This window comes from Lepidochelys olivacea, assembly GCF_965140295.1.
Source record: "Lepidochelys olivacea isolate rLepOli2 genome assembly, chromosome: 11".
Classification (NCBI taxonomy): domain Eukaryota; kingdom Metazoa; phylum Chordata; order Testudines; family Cheloniidae; genus Lepidochelys; species Lepidochelys olivacea.
The window spans coordinates 11,666,219-11,692,703 of NC_140421.1; the positions used below are offsets into that span (position 1 = coordinate 11,666,219).

Consider the following 26,485-nt stretch of genomic DNA (forward strand, 5'->3'; position numbering starts at 1 on the left):
TCACAGAAGCAGGGGGGAAAAAAAAATCACAGACATGCCCGATTTCCTCACAAAATTAACTGTTCAGGTAAAGGTTCTTCCCATACTTCATGAGAAGAGCCACCACTTTGGGGATGCCTTGGTATGTGTTAAAGTCACACTAATACAGCCAGCAAAGTAACTTGGCTCCAACATTTTCACCCTCCTTCCCTAATCCCCAATTGATAATTTAGCTCCCATTTCTTTGATCAAACATATTGCCTTTGCCTTAAACTCTTAAAATAACTGAATGGATCAAGAAGAAATGCCTCATGCTAACCTCCATCTCCTACTAAGAAGGAGGAATGCTGCAATCTGCTCTATTTTATGGAAGTTGTGCTTCCTAGCAGGTTGCCAATTTAGCCACCCAGCAAAATTTAGTTGCATATAACTTAGTTTATCCAGATTTCTCCAACGTTTCCTCCCTGCCTTGATTCAGCTGTCTGCTTCCTTTTCCTGTACCACTCACTCTCCTAGTTACAATTTTCAGCACCACCACCCATACTCATTCCTTTGTTCTCTTCTTTCAAAACCAGCCCTTTCATTTTTAATCCAATCCCACTTCACACCAGCTGGGTTTCTCTTCTGCTGGAGCCTAACATTCCGATCTGCAAGACTTTTTTAGAACTACTTTAGAGCACTGACAGTAGTCAGAAGTCCTTCCCCCTTCCATTAACTCCACAGGTCCTAGTTACTTTTGTTAGTAACATGGTAATCCACACTCCATCACATTAATTACTCAATATACAGTACGTCATTACAGGACATTTTATGTTTCCCACTGTAGGCATCATAATGAATGTGCCGGAGGAGCTTTCTATTTCCAATCTAAACATCTAAAGCTTTTCCCAAGCCCATCTTTACTTAAACAACATCAAGGTCCTGTGGTGAAAGCGTAACCCACATACCGCCTGGGTGTGGTGCTCTGTCCCATCCAGTGGCACTGAGACCACTTGGAGAGAGATTAATGAGTCTGCTCTACAGCCTTAGCTAAGAGCCATGTGACTTTTAGCTCATGCATTTAGCTCCAGAGGTCCCAGGTTTGATCCCGCCCGCTGACGACCGGGGTCTGTTGATGTTACAAAAGCTCTTTTGAATTCTTCAGCAATGGGAGTCACTATTATACATAAAAACAGCCATAGAATCTCTTAACTTCATGTAGTTATCCTCACAAACCCCTTGTAAGGTAGGGAAGTGCTATTATCCCCATTTATGGATTTGGAACTGCAGCACAGAGAAGCTAGGTGATGTGCCCTGAGACACACAAGATGTTTGTGGTGGAACAGGAATTGAACCGAGGTCTCTCACAGCCCAGGCTAATACTATAAGCACTGGACCATCCATTCTCTCTACACGTTATGTGGCCATGCATTTCATGGAGCACAAGGTCCAACAACACACAGACTCTGCATCCACTATACCCGTTTATCTTTCATGGTCAAAAAGATCACCAGAGGGTCCTCAAGCTACAGGAACATTGTTAAAATAAACAAAAACACACAGAAACAAATCTCTACCATAATTTAAAAACCTAAATAGGAAAGCTCATCAAGAGATATTCATGTAGCAGAAGGGAAACATCTTCTACACCACTGGTCCCCAAACTGTGGGGCACTCCCCCCTATGGGGGTGCAGAGGAGCCCAGGCTAGCCCCCAGGGGGGGCAGGGAGGGAGCCCCACGGAGCCCCAAACTCCACCCCAGCACCAGCTGCAGCTTTGGCTCCCGGCCAGAACCACAGCCACAGCCCTGCTCCCAGCCACAGACCCCGCTCCGCTCCCAGCCCCAATCACAGCCACCTGCTGCAGCTCCCGACTGTGGCTCCCAGGAGGTGTGGACAGATTCCATTACGGGTAAGGAGGGCTGTGACAGAAAAAGTTTGAGGACCACTGTTCTACACAATGTTTGACACCTAAAACATCTGGATTCTGTAACCATGGCATTAGGACTGGTCAAAAAATTTCTGTCAAAACTGTTTTTCAATGAAAAAACTGGATTTTCTACAAAACACTTTTCTTAAGAAGTGTCTGCTTTCATTGAAAGACCATATGCACAAGAACTGAACAGTTCTCAGCCAAAACCAAAAGTTTGTCTGAAAAAACCCGATAACACTTAGGTTTGGAAATGCCACCAAAGTGGCTCATGGTTATTGTATTTCAGATGACTTATGCTCCCACTCTCCTCCACGGGCTGGACTTCCTACTTGGATTATATCTCCCATGATGCATCCCAACATCTCTGAGATGAGGCAGTGGTGCATCAGGGAGATTAAGTCAAACCATGGAGCCTTGTTTATGACAGGGTAATGGGAGCATGTGACACCCAAACATAACTACCATGGCATTTCCAAATCTAAATATTTTTGGTTTTGGCCAAAATATTTGGTTTTCAATTTTTCCCCCCAAGAATTTTAAATATTCGGGGGGCGGGGGGAGGTGAAAGAACTTTTCCATCTCATTTGCAGGAATGGGCAGCTGAGGGCTTAGCTACACTAGAGATTTTTGCACCAATGAAGCTATACTCTAGCATAGATGATTCTGCATTGGTGTAGAAGTGGCTTGAGCCACTGCAGCATATGCTTGTCAGAACCTTTGAACACCAGTGCAATGTATCTGCTCCAAGGGTTTGTACCAGGGCTGCTATACCTGTGTAAAAATCCCAGTGTAGACAGGCCCTAAATTCTCCACTGACTATGAAATTAAAGTGAATGCCCTTTCCCCCAATTTTTAATACATAATAAGACGTGGAATTTAGGAAGACCCTCTTCAAAATGTGTTATGACTGACTTAACTCTTTAGTCTTCATTGCACCCCTGGGAAGAAGGACTGATCTCCCCTGCATGGATTAAGAAACTGAGCCATAGAGGGGTTGAGGGACATGACCAAAGGTAATTAGGGACAAAGTGTTTATTAGAATTGAGTTTCGGTTCCCAGTCCTGTGTTAGGCCATACACGGTAGGAGATATTAGGTTTCAGGAATTTTAGACGAAACAGGATTTAAAATTATTGTTTTATACACACACGTTTAGGACCAAGAAGACCGTCGTAAATATTCAGAAAAGTAGCTGTTTGAGTGGTATGCAGAAAGGAGGTTCTTTAGTAGCTATTTCATTATTTAGCCAGAATGGGCCAGATTCTAAGCTGGTGTAAATCAGCACAGCTCTACTGAAGTTACTCTAGCTATGTCAATTTACACCTGTTGAGAATCCCGTCCATAAATGTAATTCATCTGCCTCACCTCACCCAAGACACATGTCCAACACACACACACACACACACACACACACACACACTTGCAGAATGTATAGAATCGTAGATGCTAAAGATATAGGAAAAATATCACTCCATTTCCCTGCCAGTATAAAATTGTTCCCTACAATATTTCTTCTAGTGTATTGTCCAGTTCAGCTTCAAATGGCCCATGCAATAGGCTTCCATCACTTCTTTTGGGGGCAACAATTACACCATGTAACAGATCTCTAACTGGAAGAATTTTCCTGAGATTTAGGCCATGTCTACATTTACCAGCTTATAGTGGCACAGATGTCAGAGCACTCGTGTAGCCGTGTTATGCCAAAGGGAGAGAGCTCTCCTGTCGACATAATAAAACCAGCTCAATGAGCATGGCTGTGCAAATGAGCGCTTATGCCAGCAAAATTTATGTTGCTCACGGTGTGTGTTTCTTTCACACCCCTGAGCAACAAAAGTTTTGCCAACATAAGTGCTAGTGTAGGCATGGCCTTAGTCTACATTTTTGCCTTTATTTGTCATAGCATTCCCAACTCTAACTTGGACCACAGTAGATCATTCTTACCCAACGCTTTAGTTATGGATAGGCAGCTACAGATACCTCTTCAGTATCATTTGGCTGAGTTATACACAAATATTTTTTCAATTTCTTCAATGTGTGTTTATTTTGTACATTATATCTGCATGTTTTTAGACATATGCATGTCTAAGAAGTTGTGAAAATTCCATACCAAAAATTAAAATACAGATTGAGCGACATGCGATTTCCCTTTGATGGGTTAAGTCATTCCCCTCGCTAGCTCTATTTTTTTGTTCTTTAATATAAGGTTTGAAAATGAAATGAAGACAGGGGAAATGTTTGCAGCACTGCTCTACTGAAAGGATTTATTTCAGGTTTGGGTTTGGAATGTGTTTCAAACTGAGCCAGACCCACTCTGAAAGACATAGCCTTGCCATAAAAGTGTCAGGGATCCTTAAATGAATCACTGGTTACTGGGTTTTATGCTGATGGACCAATTCCAGAACTGCAGCAGGTTTTATATTCCTCTCCTAACCTTTCCAGAGCTCAGTAAAAACATCTGCCTTGAATAATGCATCCACACCAAGGAGGAATCTATCTGCTTATCTAATACCCTGCAGCATAGGGCTATAACCTTTATTTACTGCCTTGTCCTTTCTTTATATGAATATCTCCAATTCTGATGAAACCCTGGCCTTTCACTCCAGCCTCTCCAGCAAACATTAAAAAATGCTGACGACAACAAAAATTAGTGAAGATCTTTTCTATGGTACTGTACAGGTTTAGAGTTTTGGGCTGTGCACGTCAACTGCTGAATCTTCCTGAAAAGTCTTGTTAATATAAACATATATGTCAAAGTACCAAGATGAAGATCTGAGAAAGAACTCTATGCCCATGAAACTGTCACAGTTCTGTGTCTAGCTCTGTGGGTGCATAGCCCCTAGGAAAAACAAAACACCACTGAAACTATGCATTCAAGGGACAGGGTCACATAAAATGGCTGCAACCAGGATTCTTATATGCATCCTGTGATGCTCTGTACCTCAGGGGAACACCCTACACCCCCATGTTCATCTTTATAAAATGACTGTGTGGAACCCATGCAAAGTTTGTCATGTTGGGGGTCTTCGGAAGGCTCATGATGCACTGAGCATGGTTGATATAGTGATGTTATAGTAATTGTTATAGTAATGTTATTGTAAGGTTATAAGTTCATGTATATAGTTATGAAAAGTAGAGTATAAAGCGAAAAGTATCCTCATGGCTTAAAGCAAGCCCAGGCAAAAACTCTCCAAGAACAGAGAGGCAGTTCACACCTCATCAGGGCAGGTATGGGACAAACCCAGCCCAGCCTCACAGGAACAAAGGACGCTGGCCTAGGTAGCAACAAAATAATCTGTTAGACTCTCGAGGGAGTCACCCCTCTTCCTTTGGTCAGTTTGGAACTGCGTTGAGGTAATGCTCACCTGACTCTGAAGGGAGGGGGCAAAGTCAAGGGGGAAGAAAGGACATGATAAAAGGAAGAGACATTTGCCATGCTCTCTCTCTCTCTCTCTCTCTTCCACCTACATCTACAGACACCACACCAAGCGACTGAAGCACTGATCAAAGGGGAGAGCCTGGCTGAAGAGCAACCAGCCAGCCTGTGGTGAGAAGCATCTACGTTTGTAAGGCCATTGCAAGTGTTAAGATCAGCTTAGAATGCGTTTTGCTTTTATTTCATTTGACCAAATCTGACTTGTTATGCTTTGACTTATAATCACTTAAAATTTATCTTTGTAGTTAATTATTCTGTTTGTTTATTCTACCTGAAGCAGTGCGTTTGGTTTGGAGCGTGTCTGAGACTCCCCTTGGGATAACAAGCCTGGTACATATCAATTTCTTTGTTAAATTGATGAACTCATATGAGCTTGCAGCATCCAACTGGCATAACTGGACACTGCAAGATGGAGGTTCCTAGGGTTGTGTCTGGGATCGGAGATATTGGCTAGTGTCTTGGATTGTGAAGACCAAACAAAACACAGAATACACACACACAAAAAACCACATCAAAATTCACATTCATGCACATGCTGGACTCTCACCACATGTAACAGCTGCAATAAACCAAGCAGACCACCCCCGCCCCAAATACTGGCTTTAAAGAACTGACCCCTGCACAGGAATGTACAGTACTAGCCATTTAAAATTACTTCTGTCCTGCAGAGGATGTCACACAATGCAGCATGAATTCCATTGAATGACACTGAGCTCCTGTAAAAAGACAATCCTTTCTCTGCAGAACTGGAGGAATTTTAAAGGTCCAAGGTTGGAGCAATATATGGTGTTAAGTCGTGCTGTGGTAAATGCACACCACATTTGTTCCTCACCGTTTCTTTTTGCGCATCTAAAGTAGGCGTCAAGCCCATAGTGTATAAACTGCTCAGCTAAAGGAAGAGTCTGGATTGTTCAACCTACGTAAAATAAGAGATGCTTTGTGATTTATCTTTGCAATACTAAGAGGCATAAAAATGTTATGTATCCTACTCAGCTTTTCATACTTCATGTTCTATTTAAACTACAGTAGAACCTCAGAGTTATGAACACCAGAGTTACAAACTGACCTGTCAACCACACACCTCATTTGGAACCAGAAGTAAACAGTCAGGCAGCAGCAGAGACAAAAACTTCAAAAACAGACTCCAACATGAAACTGAAGAACTGGAATTAATTTGCGAACTGGACACCATCAAATTAGGCCTGAATAAAGACTGGGAGTGGTTGGGTCATTACAAAACCTAAACCTAATTTTCCCCATACTAATTTTCCCCTATTGTTACTAACACCTTCTTGTCAACTGTTTGAAATGGGCCACTCTCATTACCGCTACAAACATTATTTTTCCTCCCTTGGTATTCTACTGTTAATGGAATTGTCTCGTTAGACTGACCTCACACTTGGTAAGGCAACTCCCATTTTTTCATGTATTTATACCTGCTCCTGTATTTTCCCCTCCATGCATCTGAAGAAGTGGGTTCTAGCCCACGAAAGCTATGTCCAAATAAATTTGTTAGTCTCTAAGGTGCCTCATCGTTTTTGCTGATACAGACTAACATGGCTACCGCTCTGAATTAAATCCTTTGATGCCCCCAGGTTTGTTGCTCCTGCTGTTAAATGCTATTCCCTCTCACTCCAGGTTCTCCATGTGGGAAATCTTTATTTTAGAAGCCAAAGGGGTTAAATGGAATAAATATGGACACACTTCAAAGAGAAAGCTCTCAGCTCAGCAGGGACGAAGAACACATGAAGTGAAACAGGGATACAGAGCAAAGGTTTTCAGCATGCCCTGATGTTTTTAGGCATATGCTCACCTAGACATTACACAATCCCCTAGAGTTACCACTGCTGTTGCCCGGAATCAGCACCTAATTCTCTAGTGTACACAGTGACTTTTTAACCATTTTAAAAAAAGACTGAAGCTTGATATTGCAGCTGGCTCATCTATTATTAGTAGACAGTAGCAGTTGCAGCTATCTCCTCGACTGGCTTTCAGTTTGGAGCATCACAATAGCCTGATCACTGGTACTGAATTCATAGGAGAATCACGATAAACAGCTGCAGTGTGCTACTACTGGGGGCAAGCTTAACAACTGGAACGTACATAGCAGACGGCTTATTTCTTGCCACAGTCCATGTTTTATCATCCTTCTTCTCCTTCCCTCAAGCACTTGTTATCCTATTCAAGATTCCGTCACATCTAATTTCTTGTCCTTTACTCCTACAGGAAAGATGCCTCCACAGAAGACTTGGCTAAGGAAAAGATCCAAGAGCAACTGACCAGCCAGCTCTGCTGAGAACCCCTGTAAGCTTTCTGATCTTTCACAACAAGGCTGGTAGGTTTCTAGATTGTTTGACTATATGCCTGTATAGCTGTTAACAGAGTGTCACACAGTGAGCAAGCCCTGTGAGAAAGGGTCATGGTCCAGCTTCTGTCCTCTGTGTAGTTTCCACTAAGAACCAAGGAGTTCTGGGAGTTGTGGTTCCCAAAAGGGCTGTGGGAGTTAGAGCCTACAGCAAGGGACGCTGGATAAGGGGGCAAGGACATAAATAAGCTACCTTCCCTCACAAGGAAGAGGAATCAGCTGCTGCTGCTGGGTTTCTCCAGTAAGGAGGTGGCCAAGTTCTAAAAAGGAGGTATGGAGGTTCATCCAGGAGGAGATCTAAGAGGCAGGCAGCACGGAGTCAGGAATCCCAGTGAGGGGTGATTTGTTCACATGATCGAAGACTGCTTGGGATACCTGCCTCCAAGGATAAACAGCTGATTTACTTTGTTTTCTTGGATTCTTAAGTTACCACAAAAGGGGTGGGGTTGAGACAGAGGAATTACTAAAATGAACAACAGGATAATATTAGTGCATTCCCTAAAATGTATTCAATAAATATGTAATCCGTTGCAACCACACCCTCCCAAAGAAAAGTATGAATGTAATTAAATAGCACAGAAGAACATAAGAATGGCCGTACTGGGTCAGACCAAAGGTCCATCCAGCCCAGTATCCTGTCTGCCAACAGTGGCCAATGCCAGGTGCCCCAGAGGGATTGAACTTAATAGGTAATGATCAAGTGATCTCTCTCCTGCCATCCATTGCCACCCTCTGACAAACAGCACTGTAAAGCCTGCACATTTAATTCTATTCAATAGCAGAGTTATAGCATAAGAAAGCTAGGCAAGGCAAGTTGTAGCTCAATTAGGTAGAAACCACATGTAACAGTGATGGACACTGTACAGATTCTAGATATAACTAAATAGATCCTTTATTACAGTATCTCAAAGTAATCTGGGCAGACAGAAGGCAGTATCTGTCCATTTGCACTTCCTATCAATTCTGACCACTGCTTTATTTCAGCTTCCAGGCCACCTGTCCAAACTGATGGCAGGACTTTTTCTTTTATCCAAACGTCATGTTAATTTTACCAGTTTTGCTATCTTTGGCAGTAAACAAAAGTAACACCAGATGATTCGTCTCGCACAGGATGTTATTTAATGCATTATGACACTGCACAAAAGCAAAGCAACACTTCAGAAATCGAAAGCAGCTTGTTCAAACCAGCTGCTTTTATACTGTCCATGCCCTCTAAATCTAGGTTCTGCCCTTAAAACAGCAGGCATGCTGGTTGAATCCATGCACATCAGTTTCCTCAGATGAGAGCAAGTCTCAAAGAACAAACCCAGGATGTCCATCCTACTAGTTCTCTCCCTGCTTGCCTACTTCCCATTTTGAAATTAATGCTGGAGAGGGGATTTAGTATTTGGAAGAAACACAGCATTCCTCATTACAAACTGGCACAGAGAACTCATGGAGTTCACTTCAGGTAAAAGATTGAATTGACAGGGTCTGATATCCTAAATCAGACACACTAATGATTCCAATAAGCCAGAACTCAAGACCACTAGTTCTCTCGGCCTTTATCATCACATTGCTTGAAAACCTACAATGCTGTTGTAAAGATGCATCAAACCTTCATATGCCATGGCACTGACTGTAATAAAGACACCTGATAGACATATTATTCACTGATAGAGTGAATGAGGTACTATGTTAGGTATTTATAATTAAGGCTACGATTTAGTCACGGAAGTCACAGCAGTCACGGATTCCATGACTTTACCAGACCTCCGTGACTTCTTCAGCTGTCCGCAGCTAAAGCCAGGGTTGGAGCCATGGCTGGGGCTGGACCTGGGGCTATGCTCCCCACATAGCCCCGCGAGGGGGACTTCTGCTGGGGCCCTGCGCCCCTTCCCTGTTGCTTGTGGCAGGTGCCGCAGCCAGCGCCATGCGCCCCTGTCCCTGGGGCCGTGCACTTCTGCCCCGCGGCGGGGGCTGCAGCCGGTGCTGTGCACCTCTGCCACAAGGCTTGTATGGTTATTTTTAGTAAAAGTCACAGACAGGTTACGGGCTCCGTGAATTTTTGTTTGTTGCCTGTGACCTGTCCGTGACTTTTACTAAAAATAACTGACAAAATCTTAGCCTTATTTATAATGCACTTCTCACTGCAGTATCTATATGTGACAGATAAGTCAATTCCTGCAATATCTTTGGGAGATTTTATTATATTAAATGTATGTATCATTGTGGGCCAGGGATTGTATGTAACTCCATGGGGAAGGGTGACCACAGCTCTCCAGGAGCTACAAACAGTAAAGAGTGATTAGGCAAATTCACACAGGTTGTAACACCTCCAGAGAGGTACCACCACCTGGAAAGGCTTGCATATACTGGCTCAAACTGCATTCTCTAGAGACCCACAAACAAGAAAGGACCTTTAGATAAAAAGCCTGAGTTTAAACTGTCTCAGAGTCTTCTTTTTGATCCAGCAAAGTGATAGAACCTTCTGATCAAGGGGAGAGAAGGGGGCAGTTTATTCTGGGAAGGTTTGGAAGGATTTTGGCCTATGGAAGCCGCATAAGACTTTGGGTGACCTCTGGTAAGCTTCTACCATGTGTATAGGAATGTCTATGTTTTAATATGTTTTCTCTGTAATGCTTGCACCTCAAGAATAAGTGTGCTTGCACAGAAAGAACTGTGTGGTAATTATGCTGTTTACAGCCTCTGAGGAGACAGCAACTGAAGATACTGGCCTGTCGAGGCAGGCTGGCTTGCTGAGAATAACACAATATAGGCAGGCCACTGTGTACCTGAGAAAAACTCACTCAGGAAGGAGAGAAACGCAGGTCACTGCCAAAGACAGGGGATAGCTGAGGAGCTGGGAGCCCAGAGTGGGTGGACTCTGGAGGACTTTGCTGGACCGTGGAGGGGAAATACAGGTGCAGTTGCCCTGGACTGTCACACTAGCTACCAGCAATCACAGTTAGAGAGGAAATCGTTCTTGCCTGAGGATGGAGCAGTTTCAGCACTTCTCACTCACACTGTTACTATGAGATATTGAGGGGATAAATAATAACCAAGAGTAGAGAAGACCTCAGTTGCCATTCAGGGAAGGCCTTTGCAGAGGCATGCATTGTATTTTGTTCTGAGCTATATGATACATGGATTCATATGGAACTCAAAAAGTGGAGCCCCCTTTACACCAGCTCCTGAGAGATTCATGTCAGGTTCTATCAATTGCATTAGTGATATGGATCATGGTATTCTTGGTGGGTTGTGCAAAAAAAGGAGGTGACCTCGTAGGCAGCTAGGTCCTAGTCATTGGATACCTCCATGATGAAGACTAGAACTGTGATGTAGATCTGGTACTGGACAGGAGATTTAGTGCAGGACACTGAGTATTAGCATGTTCCTGACAGGAAAAAAGTCACTGAGTGTTGGACTACCTGAAACATGTGTGACCTCCCACTATGAGCCCTAGGTAGAAAGCATTGCAAAGCTCTAGTCTAGAGGTAACAAGGTCAATACCCTGGAGAGGATCCAGGGTAGGAGTCCAATTTTCTTGCTAGGTGGGAGAATGTGGTTCTGGCCACTGCTGCTATTTGCAAGACTGGTTGTACAGATCAGTCAAGTAGGGTTTATACTGTGGTCCACTTTGACAAACAAAGAGCAGATGTTCTTGATAGAGGGGGTGGACATGATAAATTGTTATGGCTCCTTCTGAAACTTTAATGCTAAAAGCATAAGTCAAGAATACTTGATCCAGTTTTTTAAAAATTTCCTTCTGGATTTGGAACCTGACAAGTCAAAAGTAAATCTGAAAAAAGTTAAGATGTTTCGTACCTTAGCTATGACCTTGCCATCAGAGCAATGCTGTATTTTTTTCAAATAAGCGGAACTATACCCCTTCTAAGAAATGGTCAAGAACCCTTTGTAGCCTAGTTTAAAGCTATCATTTAATGCAAAAGCTAGGATCAAATGTAGCTCACTTGAAAGCATTAGCTATAGTACATATGTTTCAAGGAGAGTGTCTTGGTCTTTGTGTAAACCTAGGTTTTCATTGAAGTGCCAAATTCTGGTATTTTACATCTGGTGATGTTTAGATTTTATGTTCCAAATGCATGGAGTCCTCATAAATCAGTTCTCTGGGCATTACCTGTATTGAAATGCTACTCTGTGAAGACATACATCTTCACAATTGGAGAATGCAATTATCTGGTTCTCCTCTCAAATGCTCTGGAGCAGTGAGAGAAAAAACAACACATATCTTCAATCACGTCTTCTCAAAACCAAAAAACAAACAAAATATACCTTTGTGGATTAAGCATCTGTGAGGCATCGCTGAACTCTACAACCCACTTTCATTCCTGGCTGTCAGCATATGGCATGTCATGGCATTCATTTAAAAAACCCCATCAGTCCACAAAACTGTGTCAAATTCCTTTCACAGGTTTAACAAACTTCAGACCAGATGTATTTTGCCTGGATTCCACTTGGTGGCAATGAAGAAAAAACCTCTAACAAACTCACCTCCTCGATATCACTTGATAACTATCAGCAGAAAAGGGAAAATGTCATAAATTCTCTTTAAACTTTTAAGGCTATATGCATTTTGATCATTTCCCTCACCACAACAGCAGATGGGAAAGAGTCTCATGAAGATGCAACTCATAAAATTCAACACAAGAGTAGCAAGAGCCAGAAGGAATGAGAGTCTGCATTAGACTTGGCACTAAGCTCCTATTTCCTCATTACTAATGCACACTCTTAAAACCTTTCCTGAAATGCAAATACTGATGTGCCATTTGGCGATTACCTCTTCTTAACCCTATGTAGAAACATACAACCTGACTTCCAGAGGTGAAGAGATATCTGCAGCTCCCACTGGCTTCAATGAAGTGGTGGATGCTCAGTACTTCTAACCCCTTGTGATTACCATGTCAACCAGGGGCACAACAGGAGAACAATATACTTTGGCAAAAGGTGGGGTCTGAATAAAAAGACACATGACAAACCTGAATGCACAAGTCTGAACCCTAGGTCTATTTCCATCCCAGTGAAATCAAACAGAGGATTCATATTCATGATTCTGGTTAGATGGGGAAAAATAGGAAATAGGTGGCTCTCCCCTACATATTCATGTGTGTGTGGAGTGGGTCATTCTCTCGACTTCCACACTCCCGGTTGTAGTGTGCATCAAAGATTTCCATAGCCCTCTGGTAAAGAGCCCTAATATTTTAGAGCAGTCGTTTTCAACCTGGGGGTCTGCAGACTATGTCTAAGATTTTCAAAGGGATCCACACACCGATTTGAAATTTTTTAGGGATCCGCAAATGAAAAAAGGTTGAAAATCACTGTTCTAGAGTCGAGAAATGACAACCACATGGAAGAATGACTTCATCATGCTACTGTCTTTATTCCATCGTTAACACCAGTACAGATGATCTAGAACAGTGGATCTCAACCAAGGGTACGTGTATCCCTGGGGGTACTTAGAGGTCTTCCAGGGGGTACATCAATTCATCTAGATATTTGCCTAGTTTTACAACAGGCTACATAAAAAGCACTAGCAAAGTCAGTACAGACAATGACTTGTTAATACTGCTCAATATACTATACACAGAAATATAAGTACAATATTTAAATTCCAATTGATTTATTTTTATTGTATGGTAAAAATGAGAAAGTATGCAATTTTTTGGTAATAGTGTGCTGTGACACTTGTATTTTTAGGTTTGATTTTTTAAGCAAGTAATTTTTAAGTGAAATGAAACTTGGGGGTACGCAAAACAAATCAAACTCCTACAAGGGGTACAGTAGTCTGGAAAGTTTGAGAGTCACTGATCTAGAATTCTCTCTCGAAAAGAAGGACCCCCCCAAAAAAGAGAGAGAGTTTATCTTACAGGAAATTCTTTCCCAGTGCTAAGAATTCTTCATGTCCTGCTTCATTACCTCTGCAGTGCTCCATTTGGAGATGCTATAGAGGCTGGAGTCAAATTTGGATTCAATGATCTGATAACAAAGAAATGTTGGCATTACGGTACATATGCAAATTTACAGAATGTATAGGAGACCTACATCTAGCAAACGAAGCATGAGACTGGGAACCAGCACCTCCCAAGTTCTCATCACTTAGCTAAGAACGTAATGTACACAATGGTAAAATACTCCATCTTGAAGTGTACACATTGCTGTGGCCATGACTAAGGAGCACAAGTGAGGGAATGGGAGCCTGGGAGCCCACAGCAGCAATAGGATGGAGAGCTCTTGGGAACTACTGCATCTCTTTGTAAGGGTGACATCTGTGCACTCTAAAACACAAAGTTCTTGCAGTTTCCTTGCTCCTGGCTGGGGCAGGGACAGGGACCCACGTGCTTCACAGATCACTAGTCTGGCATTTCCTCCAAAGTCTTGACAGGCAATAGGTCTTAGGTCCCTTGTGTCAGCAGCAGGCACGAGTGCTTGTAGAAGATAAGTTGGGAGCTGTGGCTGAATCTGCACTGTCCCCACATGAGTCTTCTAACTCCATGCCCCAAAGAGTTTACAAATTTGGATTGTAAAAAGATGGAAAAACAGACAAGTAGGTATTGACGAGAAGTAACAGTAAAAACAGGGACATTTGTAGCCTCAGTGATCGAAGTAGTCACAACAATAAAGCATTGCTGTAGGTTGCAGAGTTTCAAAAATATGATAAGGACAAATGGTAAAAGTGCCAACTCATCCAGCATTTATGGTATTTCCAACAGGGAAGCATTTATGATTTATCTGCTAAAGACATGGTCTGTTAACAGTAAAACAGACAACAGCTGTGGATCATTTTGTCTCAATTCTACATTTTTTCCACAATTCTTTAATGGAAATGGAGTAGAGTTTCCCCAGAGGTGCTGAATGTATTGACTTTGGTATTTAGTCACCAGGGTATAAGCTATTTGAATAAGGCAACACTTTCCCAGGTACCATAATGTCACTGCATCTACATGCCCTGAATCATTTCCAATGGCCCAAAGTGGAGTTCCAGAGCTAAACTGATCGTGGATGTTGCTTTGAGGTATAAGAGTGCATTAAGGCTCTGATTTAGGAAAACAGCTCTATTCAGCGAAGCACTTAAGCATGACTTCAGTGGGGCTTAAGCACAGGCCTGTATGCTCTCCTGAACCATGGCCTACATTTTTATTGCAGCTTTTGAATGCCAAAATAGACCATATAATCTCCAGGCAACACTAAAGTATCTTCAATGTTCACTGCTGGTGCAGGAGATGACACTATAAAGGTACACTCCAACAGTGATAACCTTTCTAGTACACTGGACATAGGCACGCTTCCAGACGCACACTTTTGTGTTTCTCTAACACTGCTCAGTTCATGGATCTTTTACCAGCACCGGTACTTTGCTACAACAGCGGATGTTGTTTTCACACAGACTGAATCAGGTGCTGCAATCCCGAGGTGGTGGATGGCAAGAATGCTTTTGGATGGAAAGCATTAATAAATCATTCCACTGGAAGGAACATCTGTCCTTCTACTTTCCCAGCATATTAGCTAGCTGACCTCTATCAATAAGTATGTAAGGAGAGTTTTATATAAGCCACCCAAATAGCTCACTTGGATGATTTTATTTTAATTTTTCCTGTTTTAGCATTAAGGGGTCCTGGACTTTATCCGTCTGTGAAATATTGTGAACAGGCTGAATCCCTACCCTGTCCTCAGACCGACCTTTGGTCAACATCCAAACTCACCCCCTTCCTGAAGTCTGGCTTTGTTGACAACTCAAAAGCAATTACACACTACAAAGCTCAGCCAAAGCTTTCTCCCAGACATTTGGCTGTCTCCCTCTGCTGTTTTAACTCCCTAGACAGGGGCTCTCGCCTCACTTATATGCCTTGTGCAGTTAATAAGCTGCACCTGCCACGAGACAGCAGAACTCTGCAGAGAGCTGCAGAAGTTCTAATGCCTGCAGCCAAGGTGGTTTGACAGAAGAGCCCTACCCCCCATCACAAGCACTAACAATGTGTGTGGCACTGTCAGAGACAGTCCCTGCTCCAGAATGGTTAGTGTCTTCTGGGGTATAAAACACATCTGATCTCAGGTGCACTTCACCAAGGTGGGTAAATATTAGTTCCATTTTATAGGTGGGGGAACAGAGATCTTCAGTGACCTCCCAGGTTCACACAAAAGGTCAGTGACAGAGCTGGGAACAGAACCTAGATTCCCATTCTCGGCATACTCAGCTATAATCACTGAACTGTATTTCTTCCTAACCAACACATTTTACATTGCAATGTTCTACGGTATAGCGGAATTGCATAGTGCAGTACATGAGACAGGTGCTCTCCCTCTCCTTGTCTACTGATGGAAACCATTCAGTACCACATCTACCTGCATTGCATCAAGTTGCTGGTCCTTTCACACTGATATATAGGCCCTGCACTTTAGTATTCACAGAAGTATCAATGTGCATGGAGCTGTACAACAGATGAATACTGCCTAACAAATAACAGGTCCCTGCCCCAGAGCCCTTGCAGTAAAACTAAAGTGGGCTCAGAACAGGCAAACAAAAAACCCAACACAGAATGGTCTGAACACATTAGAGCCAAACCAGTGAGATACTACACTGGAGGACGTGATTAGTTTTAGTACTTTAACACAGATTCAGGGAATAGGTGAGTATTTAGAAGAACAGACCTAAAAAGTTTTCAGGGTAAGTATTGCTGCTTCAGAACAAAACCCTGTAGGACTCACTGAAGCCAAACTCCCATTGACGTCAATGAAAGATTTTCCAGAGTCTGAAGTCTTAGAAAACCACGTAGATTGATTTGAGGTAGCTTACCTCCCATGGACCAACTGGTAGCGTTAAGGCCTTTTAAACACATTGGATTTCATTAGGTGCTGAACATTTTGAATAGTTTAAACATCATAGGTGTGCACACTGTTATGGCTCATTTAGGATTATACAATAAGAACATAAATGAGTTAAAAGTGAAACACTAATGTCTGCTGAATGGATAGATATGCCCACGTAGCCTCTATTAATTGCTTCACATACCCCATTTAACTTCTAAAATGATGCCAACTGATACTGTGCCATTTCAAGTATTCATTTCAGAGCAGCAGAAACCTGTGCCCCAGGAAGAGAGTTTTCTGAAAAGCAAGGGCAGACTTTCACTGTGTTGTTAAAGCCATCAGAAAAACAGGAACGGCTCATTCATTTCCAGTTCTACAGGAGGGGCTGATTTACTGCATTTTCCATTACTTTTGTTCATAAATTTTTTGCAGACAGCCCCAGAAGAAAGGCCAAGACATGAGAGTAAGACACTTAATACAAGAAAAATGAAATTTTGGGAAGATGGGATTTCCTTCCTTATCTACTTTGACTTTAAAAAACAATGAAGCAGATTTTGTCATGGGCCTTCATTAAATAAGAACTGAGGAAGCTGAACAGAGATTGTATTTGAGTCACTCTCTGCCCCATTTACACTTCTTGCAAGCCCACTGGACTACACAGAGTGCAATGAAGAGCAAGATTGGCTTTTCATCTATAGCAAAATGAGAAACGGATGTACCCTACCTTTTGGGGGGAGAGTTTTAGATATTTAAACTGAATGATCACGCAAAACAGACCACAGATCTCAGAACGCTTCTGAGCCATTGTTTGAGACTGAGAAATAAGCTGCTCAAAAAATGTGCTGATGCTATATAAAAGCAATGCTAAAATGACAAGGATTACGTGAAGAAAGCAATGATCACTTCATAATAAGAATGTTTGTTTTCCAACATGAGTGATCTTTTTTAAGAGTGCTCTCTCTCCCTACCCCTCCCACAAAGAAAAAGACAATCAGTAATTGTAATATATGCAGAGCATAATCATTTTCTATTGTATATTATTTGAGACAGATTTAAAAGATTATGCAATTTTTTGTCAATATGAAGATTTCATCCAAATGGAATGTGGGTAAGCTACAAGTCTCAAATTACTAGAGGCCCAATCCTACTTTGGGAGTAGTGCCATTTACTTCAATGGGAGCAGGTTCAACCTGTTTATGTTTCACAGCTTCTTGATGCCGAAATAAAAAGGCCATTGCCTTGGATTAACAGTTTAATGATGTTCACAGATTCTTCTTCTATCCAGCAGAAGGTGCCAATACAGATGTTACCCATAATGCCACCCATCTCTGTTGTAACATACACGGCAATGAAGATATATTTTATGAATTTACACATTTCTGTATCTTGTTCCCCACTCACTATTTTCATCTGTATGGCCTTGATCTTGAGAGATGCTAAATTCCCACAGCTCCAATTTTCTGTAGTGTGCATCTCCTGTAGAGAGCTACATACACCACACATCAACCTCACTGTGCACTGCAAACAAAGAGCCAACAGCTGACGCACCCCAGAAGCAGTTACTAGCATTATGGATAACATTTCTGGTGGGCCTTCCTCTAGCTGGAAAACAGTCACTAAACACATGAGTTAGGCTGTTTTGGTAAAGCAATGCCTTTTTATCAGCATCAAGAACCTGTAAGACGTCTGTGGTAACCTGGGAACTGAGTTATTGCCTTAATACAGTAACTAATGGGTCCCCTTTGGATTACTGATTGTGATATATAACAGAAATTTATAACAGAAATTAGGAGAATAAAGACACCATAATAGAGGCTCAATTTAAATGTACTGTAGTGCAAGCATCACCAGATTTGATCAGCCATGAGAGAGTATAGGAATGCATTAATTATGATTTCATTTAATTACCATTCTCTGACAGAAGTGAGTGGGAAAAACCAAAATCTTCAGTGACCTGTTAGAGTAGCTATTCTAAAAACCAAAAATCTGCAAAACCATAACCATCCAAATATGTAACTAATACATGTACTGCTCATGCTAGTATTTCTTAATCCTTCCAACCCAAGAAGCTTGCCTGGTTACACTTTATTAATAGGCTTCCTCTGCCAGTCTCTAGAGCAGTGACTGATTTGACCAGACCATCTCCTAGTCTCTGCAAAAGCTTGAGTCATGCAGCACCTCTCTGAATTAGATCTAGTTCTGTCCCCACTTCACAGATGGGTAAAATTCTTGCTTTTCTGTCTCGGTGTCACAACACGAACCAACTCTCATACTTGGGTTAAGTGAGAATACCTGGATTCATGAAGCAGCCCAGGAGACATGCCTGATGGCAAAATAATGTCTTTCCTAGTTAGCTTAATGTGGCTTCTCCTGCTGTCGTGTGTATCTGCATTTAAATGAACAGAGTTACAGTGTCTCTTGGAAGATGTGGCCAAATCCCAACAGCAACTGTATTCTGTCTAAATTTCCACTGCACTTGCACTTGTATGCAACAGCCTTCACAAAGAACCATGTAAAATAGCACTTTCCTGTCTTGAAACACCTCCTATGATGGGGATTCTACAACCTCCCTTGGCAGAGTATTCCAGAGCTTAACTAACTGTACAGTTAGAAAGATTTTTTCCCTAATATCTAAGGTAAATCTCTTTTAGTAATTCCATGCTCTAATAAGAATATAACAGTAGGGATTGATTATTGACCACCTGACCAGGACAGTGATAGTGACGATGAAATGCTAAGGGAGATTAGAGAGGCTATCAAAATAAAGAACATCATAATAGTGGGGGATTTCAATTATCCCCATATTGATTGGGTACATGTCACCTCCGGACAGAATGCAGAGACAACATTTCTTGATACTTTAAATGACTGCTTCTTGGAGAAGCTGGTACAGGAACCCAAAAGGGGAGAGGCAACTCTCAATTTAATGCTGAGTGGAGCACAGGATCTGGTCCAAGAGGTAACTATAACAGGACTGCTTGGAAATAGTGACCATAATGTAATAACATTTAATATTCCTGTGGTGGGAAGAACACCTCAATGGCCCAACACTGTGGCATTTAATTTCAGAAAGGGGAACTAGGCAAAAATGAGGAGGTTAGTTAAATAGAAATTAAAAGGTACAGTGACTAGAGTGAAATCCCTGCAAGCTGCATGGACACTTTTCAAAGACCCCATAATAGAGGCTCAAGTTAAATGTATACCCCAAATTAAAAAACATAGTAAAAGAACTAAAAAAAGAGCCACTGTGGCTTAACAACCATGTAAAAGAAGCAGTGAGAGATAAAAAGGCATCTTTTAAAAAGTGGAAGTCAAATCCTAGTGAGGTAAATAGAAAGGAACATAAACACTGCCAAATTAAGTGTACAAATGTAATAAGAAAAACCAAAAAGGAGTTTGAAGAACAGCTAGCCAAAAACTCAAAAGGTAACAACAAACTGTTTTTAAGTACATCAGAAGCAGGAAGCCTGCTAAACAACCAGTTGGGCCCCTGGACGATTGAGATACAAATAGAGCACTTAAAGATGATAAAGTCATTGCAGAGAAACTAAATGAATTCTTTGCTTCAGTCTTCACGGCTGAGGACGTTAGGGAGATTCCCAAACCTGAGCTGTCTTTTGTAGGTGACAAATCTGAAGAATTGTCACAGATTGAAGTGTCACTAGAGGAGGTTTTGGAATTAATTGAGAAACTTAAGAGTAACAAGTCACCGGGATCAGATGGTATTCACCCAAGAGTTCTGAAAGAACTCAAATGTGAAATTGCAGAACTGTTAATTATGGTTTGTAACCTGTCCTTTAAATCAGCTTCTGTACCCAATGACTGGAAGATAGCTAATGTAACGCCAATATTTAAAAAGGGCTCTAGAGGTGATCCTAGCAAGTACAGACCGGTAAGTCTAACATCAGTACCGGGCAAATTAGTTGAAATAATAGTAAAGAATAAAATTGTCAAACACATAGAAGAACATAAATTGTTGAGCAACAGTCAACATGGTTTCTGTAAAGGGAGATCATGTCTTACTAATCTATTAGAGATCTTTGAAGGGGTCAACAAACATGTGGACAAGGGGGATCCAGTGGACATAGTGTACTTAGATTTCCAGAAAGCCTTTGACAAGGTCCCTCATCAAAGACTCTTAAGTAAATTAAGTTGTCATGGGATAAGAGGGAAGATCCTTTCATGGATTGAGAACTGGTTAAAAGACAGGGAACAAAGGGTAGGAATAAATTGTAAATTTTCAAAATGGAGAGGGAAAACTAGTGGTGTTCCCCAAAGGGTCAGTCCTTGGACCAATCCTATTCAACTTATTCATAAATGTTCTGGAGAAAGGGGTAAACAGAGAGTGGAAAAGTTTGCAGATGATACTAAACTGCTCAAGATAGTTAAGACCAAAGAAGACTGTGAAGAACTTAAAGATCTCACAAAACTAAGTGATTGGGCAACAAAATGGCAAATGAAATTTAATGTAAAGTAATGCACATTGGAAAAAATAACCCCAACTACACATACAATATGATGGGCACTAATTTATTTACAACTAATCAGGAGAAAGATCTTGGCATCATCGTGGATAGTTCTCTAAAGATGTCCACGCAGTGTGCAGCGGCAGTCAAAAAAGCAAACGGGATTTTAGGAATCATTTAAAAAGGGATAGAGAATAAGATGGAGAATATCTTATTGCCCTGATATAAATCCATGGTACGCCCACATCTTGAATACTGCATACAGATGTGGTCCCCTCATCTCAAAAAAGATAACCTGGCATTACAAAAGGTTCAGAAAAGGGCAACTAAAATGATTAGGGGGTTGGAACGGGTCCCATATGAGGAGAGATTAAAGAGGCTAGGACTTTTCAGCTTGGAAAAGAGGAGACGAAGGGGGGATAAGATAGAGGTATATAAAACCATGAGTGGTGTGGAGAAAGTGAATAAGGAAAAGTTATTTACTTGTTCCCATAATGTAAGAACTAGGGGCCACCAAATGAAATTAATGGGCAGCAGGTTAAAAACAAACAAAAGGAAGTTCTTCTTCACTCAGTGCACAGTCAACCTGTGGAACTCCTTGCTTGAGGAGGATGTGAAGGCTAGGATTATAACAGGGTTTAAAAGAGAACTGGATAAATTCATGGAGGTTAAGTCCATTAATGGCTATTAGCCAGGATGGGTAAGGAATGGTGTCCCTAGCCTCTGTTTGTCAGAGGGTGGAGATGGATGGCAGGCAAGAGATCACTTGTTCATTACCTGTTAGGTTCACTCCCTCTGGGGCACCTGGCATTGGCCACTGTCGGTAGACAGCATACTGGGCTGGATGGACCTTTGGTCTGACCCAGTATGGCCATTCTTATGTTTTTATGTACTCTCTGCCTATTAACAGCCTGCACATCTATTAACAGTCTAGCAATGCTGGGATGTCATTTCCAGAGAAAGGTTTCAGAGTAGCAGCCGTGTTAGTCTGAATCCGCAAAAAGAAAAGGAGTACTTGTGGCACCTTAGAGACTAACAAATTTATTTGAGCATAAGCTTTCGTGAGCTACAGCTCAGTTCATCGGATGCATGCAGTGGAAAATACAGTGGGGAGATTTATATACACAGAGAACATGAAACAATGGGTGTTACCATACACAATGTAACAGGAGTGATCAGGTAAGGTGAGCTATTACCAGCAGGAGAGCTGGGGGGAAAAAACCTTTTGTAGTGATAATCAAGGTGGGCCATTTCCAGCAGTTGACAAGAACGTGTGAGGAACAGTACGGGGGTGGAGGGGGAAATAAACATGGGGAAATAGTTTTACTTTGTGTAATGACACATCCACTCCCAGTCTTTATTCAAGCCTAAGTTAATTGTATCCAGTTTGCAAATTAATTGCAAGTCAGCAGTCTCTCATTGGAGTCTGTTTTTGAAGTTTTTTTATTGAAAAATTGCCACTTTTAGGTCTGTAATCGAGTGACCAAAGAGATTGAAGTGTTCTCCGACTGGTTTTTGAATGTTATAATTCTTGACATCTGATTTGTGTCCATTTATTCTTTTACATAGAGACTGTCTGGTTTGGCCAATGTACATGGCAGAGGGGCATTGCTGGCGCATGATGGCATATATCACGTTGGTAGATGTGCAGGTGAACGAGCCCCTGATGGCGTGCCTGATGTGATTAGGCCCTGTGATGGTGTCCCCTGAATAGATATGTGGACAGAGTTGGCATCGGACTTTGTTGCAAGGATAGGTTCCTGGGTTAGTGTTTTTGTTGTGTGGTTGCTGGTGAGTATTTGCTTCAGATTGGGGGCCTGTCTGTAAGCGAGGACTGGTCTGTCTCCCAAGATCTGTGAGAGTCAGGGATCGTTTTTCAGGATAGGCTGTAAATCTTTGATGATGTGCTGGAGAGGTTTTAGTTGGGGGCTGAAGGTGACGGCTAGTGGCATTCTGTTATTTAATTTGTTGGGTCTGTCCTGTAGTAGGTGACTTCCAGGTACTCTTCTGGCTCTGTCAATCTGTTTTTTCACTTCAGCAGGTGGGTATTGTAGTTTTAAGAATGCTTGATAGAGATCGTGTATGTGTTTGTCTCTGTCTGAGGGGTTGGAGCAAATGCAGTTGTATCTTAGAGCTTGGCTATAGACAGTGGATCGTGTGGTGTGTCCTGGATGGAAGCTGGAGGCATGTAGGTAAGCATAGCGGTCAGTCGGTTTCCGGTATAGGGTGATGTTTATGTGACCATCGCTTATTAGCACAGTAGTGTCCAGGAAATGGACCGCACATCTACCAATGTGATATATGCCATCATGCGCCAGCAATGCCCCTTCCAACTTATCTGTATGTATAACTGGTAACTTCCAACTTATCTGTATATATATATATAAATATATATAGATATATATATAGATATACAGATAGATATATTTTACTATATGTTCCATTCTACGCATTCGATGAAGTGAGCTGTAGCTCACGAAAGCTTATGCTCTAATAAATTGGTTAGTCTCTAAGGTGCCACAAGTACTCCTGTTCTTTTTGCGGATACAGACTAGCACGGCTGCTACTCTAAAACCTGTATTTTGTAAGTTTGTTGATTAAAAAAAAAGGAAATTAAATTTAAAAACCTGTTTTGATGCATCATTAGAATGTGAGGATTTGAATGAACTAGACTTAAGGAATCCCAAATGTTAAGGGACCCACAACGTTTACTCTGCAATATGGCATTCACTGTATACATTATGTGCATCTACAAGAGAATAAATGGTTCTGAGAGATCCTTAACAGCTGAGTTTCCTATCTTTTATTCATACAGTTCTCAATCTGACTAGTGCATTAATATAGATTTAAGACTCACAGCAGCTGGGACTGTGTGCAGTACAAGTTCAAAGCAATACAACAGTGCCAGACAACAACTGTTTAAAAAAAAAGAGTCAAAGAATTAATTGAAATACTATAATATAAACTGATGCAGCTTGATTTTCTAGTTGAATAGTTCAGAGTAAATATTTATAGACATATAGAGTTCAAGACAAATTTTATGGGCTTGCAAGCTCTCTCGAACGCTTTCTTTCAAACTCAAGATTTCTGTGATCTTGGTAAGAGCAACAGACACACACACTCGTATGTTAGCTCAAAAATAACTATGTTGGTTTGAGTTGTGGAGAAAAGTACTCACTCAGCATGTGTTTTCAATAAAGCCCCACTTAACTGAGGTCACCTGTATACCAATTGAGATATTCGAGCAAACCCAACAAAATGTTTTCCAACAAACCTATAATTATGTAATAATCTCCCAATTTGTGTCATGGACGTATCTTTGAGTTCTTTGTCCATTACTAGGTTCAGCAGGCAAAGGGAACAAGAATACCTTTTATAGTAAGATATTAAGGGCCTCATTCACATTGAAGAGTTGATTTCAGGGATATTCTCCTCTGCTTGGAAGAGTCACCCCTTTCAAACAACAGAGTAGCAGCAATCTATTTAATTGAGCGGAATGATGGGTTTATAGTTAAGATAGTGGATTGGGAGTCAGAAGATAAATCAGTTCCCAGCTCAGCCACACACTTCCTATGTGACCTTTGGCAAAATATTTAATCTTTCTGTACTTCAGTTCCTCATCTGTCAAATGGGGGTAATGAGAACACCCTTCTCCCTCCCTTAGCCTGTCCTGTCTGCAAAATCACTGGAGCAATGATTGCCTCTTACTATGTGTGCGTACAGTTCCTTGCAAAATGGGACCCAAACGCAACTGGGCACTTTAAATCTACCATAAAATAAATAAAAATTAAAAGACATTCACCACAGTTCTTTGATCTCTACTTTTAAGACCTTTCTTCTTCTAGTTTGCTCTATTTGAATGTATACACACTTCTTGAGCAATTTCTATTTGCCTTCTTGTATAAACTGTGAAGATATTCTTTTGTGATTAAACAACAGAATTCTACAAAGACAAGAACCTGGCTTCACTATATTGAACCCTTATATAGTAAGTCTCAACAAAAGTTAAGTTTTCCCTGATCTAAAGAAAGTTTAATCTCTGGATATGTTCTAGAAATATAATTTAATTAGGGAGCTTCTTGTCTGAGGAACAGGGAAATACTATGTAAATGAGTCAGAAATGAATGAAGTATTCAAATGCTATGATGATGGCAAGATATAGAAGCTTAGATGGACAGGTTATTCCTTTGTTGTCATGCCTACAAAAACTTGGTAACAGTTAGGCTGCTAGCATACAAAGACCACTGCCCATCAGGCTGACCAATATTGTGTCATTGTTTACTTATACTCCCCCACCTGTAGGTCTGTAACCCCTGTTATCTCTTTGCTTATACTTAGATTGTAAGCTCCGTGTGGCAGGAACCATCTTTTTATTCTTTGTTTATATAGCACATTGCACAATACGGTCCTGGTCATGGACTAGTGCTCCTAGGGCAATACAAAAAAAAAGAGAGAGAGAAAGAGAGAGAGAGAGAATGAGAATGAATAGAGTTTACTTTGAAAGTTAATAAAACACTAGCAAACGGAGGACAGCATGAGCTTGCAGATAGGACATTGGATGAATTCAGATCTGAGTTTTATTCCTGGTTCATCCACTGACCTGTTGTGCGGTCTTGAGAGAGCCACCATTCCTCTCTGTGCCTATTTCCCCTTCCACTCTTTCCTGTCTTGCCTATTTAGACTGTAAAACAGGGAGGGACTCTCTAGATATATTTACAACCATGCACAGCACAATGGGGCCCTTATCTCAGTTAAGGCCCCTAGATATGAATTAATACAAATAATAAATAATTGCACCAAATTATATGTTTGCCTGTGTGTTACCAACACAGGAAGATTGCTGCTATCTTGTGACTGAGGTTCTCAGTCAAATTTAAGACCCTACTGCAAACCTCGGGGAAAATTACCTTTTTAGTGACAGGGATTTGCTTGGTCCAATCATAACAGCACAGGACTGGATGAAAGGAGTCCTGCATCTGTTCCCCTCTTTATCATGGAGTAGCTACGCGACCTTGAGTAAGGTTATCTAATATCCAGGCCTCAATTTCCCTGTTTTAATTAGGCTCAATGTTTGTAAACTACTCTGATGTTCAGATGAAAGATATTATGTGTATATTAAGTTTTAGCATATGACATGACCTTTAACTAGTATTCCAATAGCTCAGCTCCAACTATTCCTCAATCTGAATTGCCATGAAATGGAAAGTGTTATAAAAAGGCACACAGAATTTTTAAAATCCTCAAACAGAAGCAAGGAAGCCAAAGGAAATACTGGTAGAAGGATACTAGTGCATCCTCACCTTACCTCCTTATGTCTAGGTCACACAGAAATCTGCACAGGTGATAGAGACACGCAAAGCTGGCATTAGATGGAGTTCACACTAGATTAAGGTTTTCTCATACCTCTTGGAAATCAAAGTATTTCCAAAAGACAAAGATTGTTTGATTCTGTCTGGCTTCAGGTTCACAGCAGTGCACTGACTTACAGAGAATGAGGCTATCTTCCCCATGGGAAAGACTAGAAACCC

At 41.4% G+C, this 26,485-nt stretch overlaps 1 protein-coding gene across 4 annotated transcripts in view; it reads right to left on the reverse strand.

Moving 5' to 3' along the window:
- MYLK (myosin light chain kinase) overlaps nt 1-26,485 on the reverse strand; it is a 325,099-nt gene that overhangs the window by 185,495 nt on the left and 113,119 nt on the right. The window lies entirely within an intron of this gene.